This window comes from Oncorhynchus nerka, unplaced genomic scaffold (genome assembly GCF_034236695.1).
Source record: "Oncorhynchus nerka isolate Pitt River unplaced genomic scaffold, Oner_Uvic_2.0 unplaced_scaffold_1153, whole genome shotgun sequence".
Classification (NCBI taxonomy): domain Eukaryota; kingdom Metazoa; phylum Chordata; class Actinopteri; order Salmoniformes; family Salmonidae; genus Oncorhynchus; species Oncorhynchus nerka.
The window spans coordinates 76,442-87,337 of NW_027040178.1; the positions used below are offsets into that span (position 1 = coordinate 76,442).

The window sequence follows — 10,896 nt, forward strand, 5'->3', positions numbered from 1 at the left end:
AGAACGACAGGGTGTTGTCCAGGATCACGCCAAGGTTCTTAGCGCTCTGGGAGGAGGACACAATGGAGTTGTCAACCGTGATGGCGAGATCATGGAGCGGGCAGTCCTTCCCGGGAGGAAGAGCAGCTCCGTCTTGCCGAGGTTCAGCTTGAGGTGGTGATCCGTCATCCACACTGATATGTCTGCCAGACATGCAGAGATGCGATTCGCCACCTGGTCATCAGAAGGGGAAAGGAGAAGATTAATTGTGTGTCGTCTGCATAGCAATGATAGGAGAGACCATGTGAGGTTATGACAGAGCCAAGTGACTTGGTGTATAGCGAGAATAGGAGAGGGCCTAGAACAGAGCCCTGGGGACACCAGTGGTGAGAGCACGTGGTGTGGAGACGGATTCTCGCCACGCCACCTGGTAGGAGCGACCTGTCAGGTAGGACGCAATCCAAGCGTGGGCCGCGCCGGAGATGCCCAACTCGGAGAGGGTGGAGAGGAGGATCTGATGGTTCACAGTATCGAAGGCAGCCGATAGGTCTAGAAGGATGAGAGCAGAGGAGAGAGAGTTAGCTTTAGCAGTGCGGAGCGCCTCCGTGATACAGAGAAGAGCAGTCTCAGTTGAATGACTAGTCTTGAAACCTGACTGATTTGGATCAAGAAGGTCATTCTGAGAGAGATAGCGGGAGAGCTGGCCAAGGGACGCATCTCAAGAGTTTTGAGAAAAGAAAGAAGGGATACTGGTCTGTAGTTGTTGACATCGGAGGGATCGAGTGTAGGTTTTTCAGAAGGGGTGCAACTCTCGCTCTCTTGAAGACGGAAGGGACGTAGCCAGCGGTCAGGGATGAGTTGATGAGCGAGGTGAGGTAAGGGAGAAGGTCTCCGGAAATGGTCTGGAGAAGAGAGGAGGGATAGGGTCAAGCGGGCAGGTTGTTGGCGGCCGGCCGTCACAAGACGCGAGATTTCATCTGGAGAGAGGGGGAGAAAGAGGTCAGAGCACAGGGTAGGGCAGTGTGAGCAGAACCAGCGGTGTCGTTTGACTTAGCAAACGAGGATCGGATGTCGTCGACCTTCTTTTCAAAATGGTTGACGAAGTCATCTGCAGAGAGGAGGAGGGGGGGAGGGGAGGAGGATTCAGGAGGGAGGAGAAGGTTGCAAAGAGCTTCCTAGGGTTAGAGGCAGATGCTTGGAATTTAGAGTGGTAGAAAGTGGCTTTGCAGCAGAGACAGAAGAGGAAAATGTAGAGAGGAGGGAGTGAAAGGATGTCAGGTCCGCAGGGAGGCGAGTTTTCCTCCATTTCCGCTCGGCTGCCCGGAGCCCTGTTCTGTGAGCTCGCAATGAGTCGTTGAGCCACGGAGCGGGAGGGGAGGACCGAGCCGGCCTGGAGGATAGGGGACATAGAGAGTCAAAGGATGCAGAAAGGGAGGGAGGAGGAGGGTTGAGGAGGCAGAATCAGGAGATAGGTTGGAGAGGTTTGAGCAGAGGGAAGAGATGATAGGATGGAAGAGGAGAGAGTAGCGGGGAGAGAGAGCGAAGGTTGGGACGGCGCGATACCATCCGGAAGTAGGGGCAGTGTGGGAAGTGTTGGATGAGAGCTTTAGAGGGAAAAGGATACAAGGTAGTGGTCGGAGACTTGGAGGGGAGTTGCAATGAGGTTAGTGGAAGAACAGCATCTAGTAAAGATGAGGTTTGAGGCCGTATTTCCTGCCTTGTGAGTAGGGGGGGAAGGTGAGAGGGTGAGGTCAAAGAGGAGAGGAGTGGAAAGAAGGAGGCAGAGAGGAATGAGTCAAAGGTAGACGTGGGGAGGTTAAAGTCGCCCAGAACTGTGAGAGGTGAGCCGTCCTCAGGAAAGGAGCTTATCAAGGCATCAAGCTCATTGATGAACTCTCCGAGGAACCTGGAGGGCGATAAATGATAAGGATGTTAAGCTTGAAAGGGCTGGTAACTGTGACAGCATGGATTCAAAGGGCGATAGACAGATGGGTAAGGGGAAAGAGAGAGAATGACCACTTGGGAGAGATGAGGATCCCGGTGCCACCACCCGCTGACCAGAAGCTCTCGGGGGTGTGCGAGAACACGTGGGCAGACGAAGAGAGAGCAGTAGGGTAGCAGTGTTGTCTGTGGTGATCCATGTTTCCGTCAGTGCCAGAAGTCGAGGACTGGAGGGAGGCAGGCTGAGATGAACTCTCTTGACTATGACTAATAACAAATGAATGAGGGAATATTTCACTTTATTGCATTATAATGAGTTACTGAGTTACTTCATTGTCTTTCATTGTTTTCAGTTGTAAAATTATCACTTTCTGTAGACTATGCCTGGTGGCCCATTCACTGCTGACAGGCCTGTTGTCGTGGCAGTGGTTAAGGCGATGGACTAGAAATCCATTAGGATCTTCCTGCGCAGGTTCCAATCCTGCCGACAACGAGTGAATTTTCTTGACCCCTCCGGAGGTTGAAGTTTCGTCGTGTTTCTTATACCAATCATATCCTCTCAGATCTCCACAAGTACATAGGGATTAGTTGTCCATTTGGGACAGGATCCCACCTCACACCTTTACACACCTGGTTATCCATCTTTCTAGCTCTATAGGCCACAGTAGCATAGGTTACAGGTTTGTAGTCAAGCCACAGATTTCAGGTGAGATCCCATGATACACTCAACAATACAACAACACGATTCTCATGAATAACCATTAAGCCATTTGCTAAGATTTCCCCCATTTTCACATGTGGAAACCTGTTGTCACTCTTACCCTGACGGATAGCTCAGACACTTTTTTGGTCCTATCTGAGGCATTTTTAAATTCATGTCCAAATGGCCATATTCTGAAGACACTCTTAAAGTCTGCAGGGTAATCGAACTGGCCACATCTAAAGTCAAGCCACAGGTCACAGTTGAGCTGCCTTGTTAAACCCTCAAAATAAATAATAACACGATTGCGTTGAAAATACCCATTAAGCCATTTGTTAAGATTTCAGCTATGTGGACCTGTTGTCACTCTTACCCTGATGATTGTTGATATTTACAGACACTTTTTCGGTCTTGTCTGAGAAATTTTATCATTTATATCAGAATGGCCATATTCTGAGGCCAGTTTAGCGTTCATTCAATGACGATTTACACGATTGCGTTGAAAATACCCATTAAGCCATTTGTTAAGATTTCAGCCATGTGGACCTGTTGTCACTCTTACCCTGATGATTGCTGATACTTACAGACACTTTTTCGGTCTTATCTGAGGAATTTTATCATTTATATCAGAATGGCCATATTCTGAGGCCAGTTTAGCGTTCATTCAATGACGATTTACTACTCTTTTCCGTTGAAGGCCATATTGAGGTTAAATCAATGACTGGAGTTTTCATTGATAAAAACAAATGACTATTGAAAGTGCAAGTCGGTATCGTGCATAAATTTACTGGTCTCTGTGGTGATTTTAGAAGGCTGTGCCTATTTCTACTTTTACCCCATACTCTTTAACCCGATACCCAGGTAATGTGCTGTAGTCAGGATGGCCGAGCGGTCTAAGGCGCTGCGTTCAGGTCTCAGTCTCCCATGGAGCGTGGGTTCAAATCCCACTTCTGACAGTTGTTTAGTGCCTCTCAGGAGTCATGCTGCTTAGCAGTAATAATAAGATGATGAAATAACAATTTATAATAAACACTCTCAAATGTAAACCTTCTGGAGCTGAGCAAAGATCAAGGAAAATAAGAAAACAGCTGTACTTAATAACAAATGAATGAGGGGAACATTTCACTTTATTGCATTATAATGAGTTACTGAGTTACTTCATTGTCTTTCAGTTGTAAAATTATCACTTTCTGTAGACTATGCCTGGTGGCCCATTCACTGCTGACAGGCCTGTTGTCGTGGCCGAGTGGTTAAGGCGATGGACTAGAAATCCATTAGGATCTTCCTGCGCAGGTTCGAATCCTGCCGACAACGAAATGAATTTTCTTGACCCCTCCGGAGGTTGAAGTTTCGTCGTGTTTCTTATACCAATCATATCCTCTCAGATCTCCACAAGTACATAGGGATTAGTTGTCCATTTGGGACAGGATCCCACCTCACACCTTTACACACCTGGTTATCCATCTTTCTAGCTCTATAGGCCACAGTAGCATAGGTTACAGGTTTGTAGTCAAGCCACAGATTTCAGGTGAGATCCCATGATACACTCAACAATACAACAACACGATTCTCATGAATAACCATTAAGCCATTTGCTAAGATTTCCCCCATTTTCACATGTGGAAACCTGTTGTCACTCTTACCCTGACGGATAGCTCCAGACACTTTTTGGTCCTATCTGAGGCATTTTTAAATTCATGTCAAAATGGCCATATTCTGAAGATACTCTTAAAGTCTGCAGGGTAATCGAACTGGCCACATCTAAAGTCAAGCCACAGGTCACAGTTGAGCTGCCTTGTTAAACCCTCAAAATAAATAATAACACGATTGCGTTGAAAATACCCATTAACCTTTGTTAAGATTTCAGCTATGTGGACCTGTTGTCCCTTACCGGATTGCGTAACTTACAGACCTCAAGCTCATTAGCATTTATATCAGAATGTTAGCCATTTCTAAAAATCGCAAATGAAATGAAAATAAATATGCCTGTTCTCAAGCTTATCCTTTTCTTAACAATTGCTGATACGTCTCAGATTTTCAAAATATGCTTTAGAACCAGAAAAATCACTAATTTGTGTAAGCCAGTGGTGATTCAGCTAGCTTAGCATTAGCGTTAGGCATTTGAGGTTAAATCAACATGGATTTTCATTGATAAAAACAAGCCAAGGAATCAAATAAAATAATTTACCTTTGAAGAACTGTCCTAGATGTTTCAATGAGGAGACTCTCAGTTACATAGCAGATGTCCAGTTTTTCCTGAAAGATTCTTGTGTAGGACACATCGTTCCTTTTGTTACTATGCATATGGCTAGCAGTAATAATAACCGATGAAATTCAGTCACCTACATGTCGAACTTTTTCCGAGCATTAACTCCATAATATAACTGAAACAGCTGGAAAAACAAATGTTTGAATCATTTCTGAAGGTGGTTTGTCATATTTCTCTCCATTGAAAGCACCGTCCTTGTAGCCTGGTTTGTTCTGAGATTTGAATGGAAAAATACCGGGACCATGGATCTTTTGCGCACCGAATCCTGCCACAAGACACCAAGCGGGACACCTGGTAAATGTAGTCCCAATTATGGTCAATCTTCCAATGATATGCCTACAAATACGTCACAATGCTGCAAAGACCTTGGGGAAACAAGAGAAGGTTTGTAGTCAAGTTCATTCCTGTCCATTCACAGCCATATAAGGCGATCATGGAAAACCATTAGCCTCAGAAATCCTGTGCATTTCCTGGTCGGTCATACATCTTGGTTTTGCCCGAAGCATTTTAAATTCATTTGTTCTAAGGGACTCACAGTGAAAATCTTTGCATTTCTGGAAACGTAAGACTGTCTTCTTTCCAAAACTATCAATTCCAAAGCATTTTGTTATTTCAGCATCTTTTCGTGACAAAATGATTGCGCTTAAACACTTTTCGGTCTTGTCTTTTTATCCAAAAATGAAATATTCTGCCCCATAGAGTCTTAACAGGTTAAAATACCCATTAAGCCATTTGTTAAGATTTCAGCTATGTGGACCTGTTGTCACTCTTACCCTGATGATTGCTGATATTTACAGACACTTTTTCGGTCTTATCTGAGGAATTTTATCATTTATATCAGAATGGCCATATTCTGAGGCCAGTTTAGCGTTCATTCAATGACGATTTACTACTCTTTTCCAGTTGAAGGCCATATTGAGGTTAAATCAATGACTGGAGTTTTCATTGATAAAAACAAATGACTATTGAAAGTGCAAGTCGGTATCGTGCATAAATTTACTGGTCTCTGTGGTGATTTTAGAAGGCTGTGCCTATTTCTACTTTTACCCCATACTCTTTAACCCGATACCCAGGTACTGTGCTGTAGTCAGGATGGCCGAGCGGTCTAAGGCGCTGCGTTCAGGTCTCAGTCTCCCATGGAGGCGTGGGTTCAAATCCCACTTCTGACAGTTGTTTAGTGCCTCTCAGGAGTCATGCTGCTTAGCAGTAATAATAAGATGATGAAATAACAATTTATAATAAACACTCTCAAATGTAAACCTTCTGGAGCTGAGCAAAGATCAAGGAAAATAAGAAAACAGCTGTACTTAATAACAAATGAATGAGGGGAACATTTCACTTTATTGCATTATAATGAGTTACTGAGTTACTTCATTGTCTTTCAGTTGTAAAATTATCACTTTCTGTAGGTTATGCCTGGTGGCCCATTCACTGCTGATGTGGGAGAAATTATATACATGATTTGATAACACAAGAGAAAGATACACATTATGGGTTCATTCCTGTTCTGGTAAAATGCATTTTCTATTGTATAGGGCAGGAAGCAGTTAAAGGCCATGGGGGTATGGGACACTAAAAATGCAGGCACATAGACGCTTAGACCAGCTGGACAAAGATCAGAGGGATAGAAAAAGGAGGGGGTCAGCCAAATGACCAACTGATGGATTTACAGACATCAATCGCATCACAGGGGAGACGGTTATAAGTCTGTTTGATCTTAGACAACCATAGGTGAAGAGAAGGAGACCAAGGCAGCTGGACACACTAAAAACTAGAGATAAAACAGGCCACAGGAAAGGGGGATGTATATTATCTTTAGGTCAAACCAAGTCTTGTCATCATCATTATAATCTGGCGAAAGCAGATGTTTTGGTTACTGGGCTGAACAAGCAGGATTAAATATGTAACTGTATTTGCATTGGGGGATGAACTGATAATGTATGTGGGGGTATAAAATGAAGAGTGAAGCTCTGGAAAGGTGTGGGTCCCGCTGGCTCTCTGGCTTATGACACTGGTGTATTAAAAGTCTATATTGATTTTCACAAAGTTCTTGGTTGTGTCATATTTGAACCGATTTGCCACTACACTGACAAGCCTGTTGTTCGAACATTCTGTTAAAAATGGACTAGAAATCCATTAGGATCTTCCTGCATGCCAGGTTAGAATCCTGCCGACAGAAATTGAATTTTCTTGAAACCCCTCCGGAGGTTGAAGTTTAAAACTGTTTCTTAAATCATATCCTCTCAGATCTCCACAAGTACATAACGATTAGTTGTCCATTTGGGACAGGATCCCACCTCACACCTTTACACACCTGGTTATCCATCCTTCTAGCTCTATAGGCCACAGTAGCATAGGTTACAGGTTTGTAGTCAAGCCACAGATTTCAGGTGAGATCCCATGATACACTCAACAATACAACAACACGATTCTCATGAATAACCATTAAGTCATTTGCTAAGATTTCCCCCATTTTGACATGTGAAACCTGTTGTCACTCTTACCCTGACGGATAACTCCAGACACTTTTTGGTCCTATCTGAGGCATTTTTAAATACATGTCAAAATGGCCATATTCTGAAGACACTCTTAAAGTCTGCAGGGTGATCGAACTGGCCACATCTAAAGTCAAGCCACAGGTCAGAGGTGAGCTGCTTTGTTAAACCCTAAAAATAAATAATAACACGATTGCGTTGAAAATACCCATTATCCTGTTACTCCTACCCCCTACTTTTTCGAACATTCTGTTAAAAATCGCGCAACATTTCAGCGCCCTGCTACTCATGCCAGGAATATAGTATATGCATATGATTAGTATGTGTGGATAGAAAACACTCAGAGTTTCTAAAACTGGTTAAATCACGGCTGTGACTATAAAGAACGTGCGTTTTCATTTTAAAGTGCAGGAAAATCTGATCACTGAAAATGGGAAAATATATCCATGCGCCACTTCAACCCATTGTTAACCTCTTGTGTTGACCCTCTACTTTTTTGAACATTTTGTTAAAAATCTCGCAACATTTCAGCGCCCTGCTACTCATGCCAGGAATATGAGTACGTTCATATGGTTAGAATGTGTGGATAGGAAACCCTCGGACGTTTTTAAAACTGGTTAAATTTTACTGTGGCTATTAGCATTTACGTGCGTTACATTTCCAAAGCGCAGGGAAAACCTGATCACAGAAAATGGAAATAAATATCCTTGTGACTTCCAGCAATTGTTAACAGTGGGGCCGAATTAGATAAGACCTACATTCAACTCCCACAGCATCCCCATGTTGTCTAGAGTCTTGTGAATTTCATCTTTGATTCTTGGTTGAACGGACAGGGGCACGACTTTTATCCGGTCTCCGCCCAGTCATTCCGGAAGAGCTCTCTCCTGAAATTTTTTCCAAGACGACAGCTAATGATTTCTACATCGCCTATGGATGATTTTTATAGATTATTAACGTTTACTAATACCTAAAGTAGCATTACAAAAGTATTTCGAAGTGTTTTGTGAAAGTTTATCGTCTACTTTTTTAATTTAAAAAAATGACGTTACGTTGTCAAACTCTGTTTTTTCGTTTATCACACAGTCTACATATAACGATATCTTGGCTTTATATGGCCCGATTTAATCGAAATAAAGACCCAATAGTGTTTATGGGACATCTAGGAGTGCCAACAAAGAAGATGGTGAAAGGTAATGACTGTTTTCTATTTTATTGTCTGCGGTTTGTGTAACGCCGAAATGCTAATTATTTTGTTTACGTCCCCTGCTGTGCTTTTCTGTTGTAGTGTATTGGTGCATGCTATCAGATAATAGCTTCTCATGCTGTCACCGAAAAGCATTTTAAAATCTGACTTGTTGCCTGGATTCACAACGAGTGTAGCTTTAATTTGATACCCTGCATGTGTATTTTAATGAACTTTTGAGTTTTAACTAAAACTATTAGCATTTAGCGTGAAATTTCGCATTGCATTTCAGAGCTCTAGTTGGGACGTCATCGTCCCAAGTAGAAAAAGAGGTTAAACGTGAAGCACATTAAATGGGGCCGAGGTTGCAATAACCCTTCGACAGCTTCACACAATGTCAACAGTCTTGTCATTTGTCTTCCGGTTGTTTCTTGGTCAAACGGACACAAGGCTCATTTTATCCGGTCTCCAGAATCCTGATGTTTTAAGTCTTTATGTTTAATATTTGGACATGATATCAGGGTTGAATGCTATGAATTTAAATTGCAGGTTATGTGATCATTTTGATAGATTATTAACGTTTACTAATACCTAAAAGTTGCATTACAAAAGTATTTCCTCAAGTGTTTTGATGGATTTATCATCAACTTTTTTAATTTTAAAAAGGCAATATTAACGTTATCAAACTCAGTTTTTCCTTGATTACGGTCTTCATAGATTCGATATCTAGGCTATATATGGACCGATTTAATCGAAAAAAAAACCCAATTTGATGTTTATGGAACATCTAGGTTAGTGCCAAGAAAGAAGCTCGTCAAAGGTAATGAATGTTTTATATTTTATTTCTGCGTTTTGGGTCTCTCACTGTCACCCAAAAGCTGACATTTTAAGTGGCGTTGCAGTATTTTGCATGCTATCAGATAATAGCTTCTCATGCTTTGCCGAAAAGCATTTTACAAATCTGACTCGGTGGATAGATTCACAACAGTGTATCTTTAATTCAATACCTTGAATGTGTGTTTTAATGAAAGTTTGAGTTTTATCAAAAACTATGGTGTCTCTGAAATTTCCGCTGATTGATGTTCCTGAAAAAATATATTCTACATCCATAAGAGGTTAATCACACATGTGAAGTTTTAAAAAGATCTGACCTTTTTAACCCTTCGAAACAGCACCTATGACACCATTTTCAAGCACTTCCGGTTGCCACAGGAAGCTGAACGTGAACACATATCCTCATTGGGGTAGGCACTTACGGAATCCTGAGTTTTAAGTCTTTATGTTTAGAATTGACTGATCTACACAGGGTTGAATGCAGTGATTTTCAAAATTGCAGGTTATGTACAGTGCCTTGCGAAAGTATTCGGCCCCCTTGAACTTTGCGACCTTTTGCCACATTTCAGGCTTCAAACATAAAGATATAAAACTGTATTTTTTTGTGAAGAATCAACAACAAGTGGGACACAATCATGAAGTGGAACGACATTTATTGGATATTTCAAACTTTTTTAACAAATCAAAAACTGAAAAATTGGGTGTGGTCATCGAACACCCTAACGGTTCTCTCACTGTCACCAAAAAGCAAATTACATTTAGGACTTGGCTTAATTCCGTGCGCATGCGTGCGGAGCGTGCGCATGTCTACACTTTGTGTAGCCGTTAGCGATGAGGCTAATGATAACCTTCTTGTGGTAGAGAAGGAAAGGCTTCCCACAAAAACCTTCTCAATCAAATGTTAACTGCAAAGTAGCCTATGCCAGCCTGGCAGAATTATGTCATGATTATTTGCATCAATCCAGTGGCCATTTGTTTTGCCAACTCCGCAATCACATGAGCGCTACACCGCTTAACCAAACAAAGGTCTCTTCCTGGCGCACACTTGCCTAAAAAAGGCTAACTACACCCCAAAATCGATATGTCTTCCGTTTTTCCCAGACCTCAAAAGTGGTTTCCTGCTAGGGTTTGAAACGTTGTCGTGGACATAGAACATCCAATCGTGTTATATTTCTATTAAAAAGGTGTACTTTTGAGAGCGAAAACCTGCAGAAGCAGAGACAAACGGTCGACGGGGAAATGTTAACGGAGAATAGGGGGATTTTTGGGGGCGGGGGTGGGGGGGATCAGGCAAAAGGGATTTTACATGAACATTAGCTAGCTAAATAAGGTTAGCAAGATGCTGCTACACTTGACCGTGGTATTTGTTCATGTTTAGCAACTCCCAATTAGCGCATTCCTCTAGGACAGGAAATTCCATTGGAAGTGGCATCAACTTCTTCCTGTCAACTGATCCTATTCAGTTTATAACATCCATGCTGCACAGGCGTGTGAA

The 10,896-nt window shown here is 42.4% G+C and overlaps 1 non-coding gene across 1 annotated transcript; it reads left to right on the plus strand.

Moving 5' to 3' along the window:
* Positions 1-3,852: 3,852 nt before the first annotated feature.
* On the plus strand, positions 3,853-3,934 carry trnas-aga (transfer RNA serine (anticodon AGA)). The gene has a single exon. It is a non-coding gene; the product is annotated as a tRNA-Ser (tRNA).
* Positions 3,935-10,896: the final 6,962 nt, after the last annotated feature.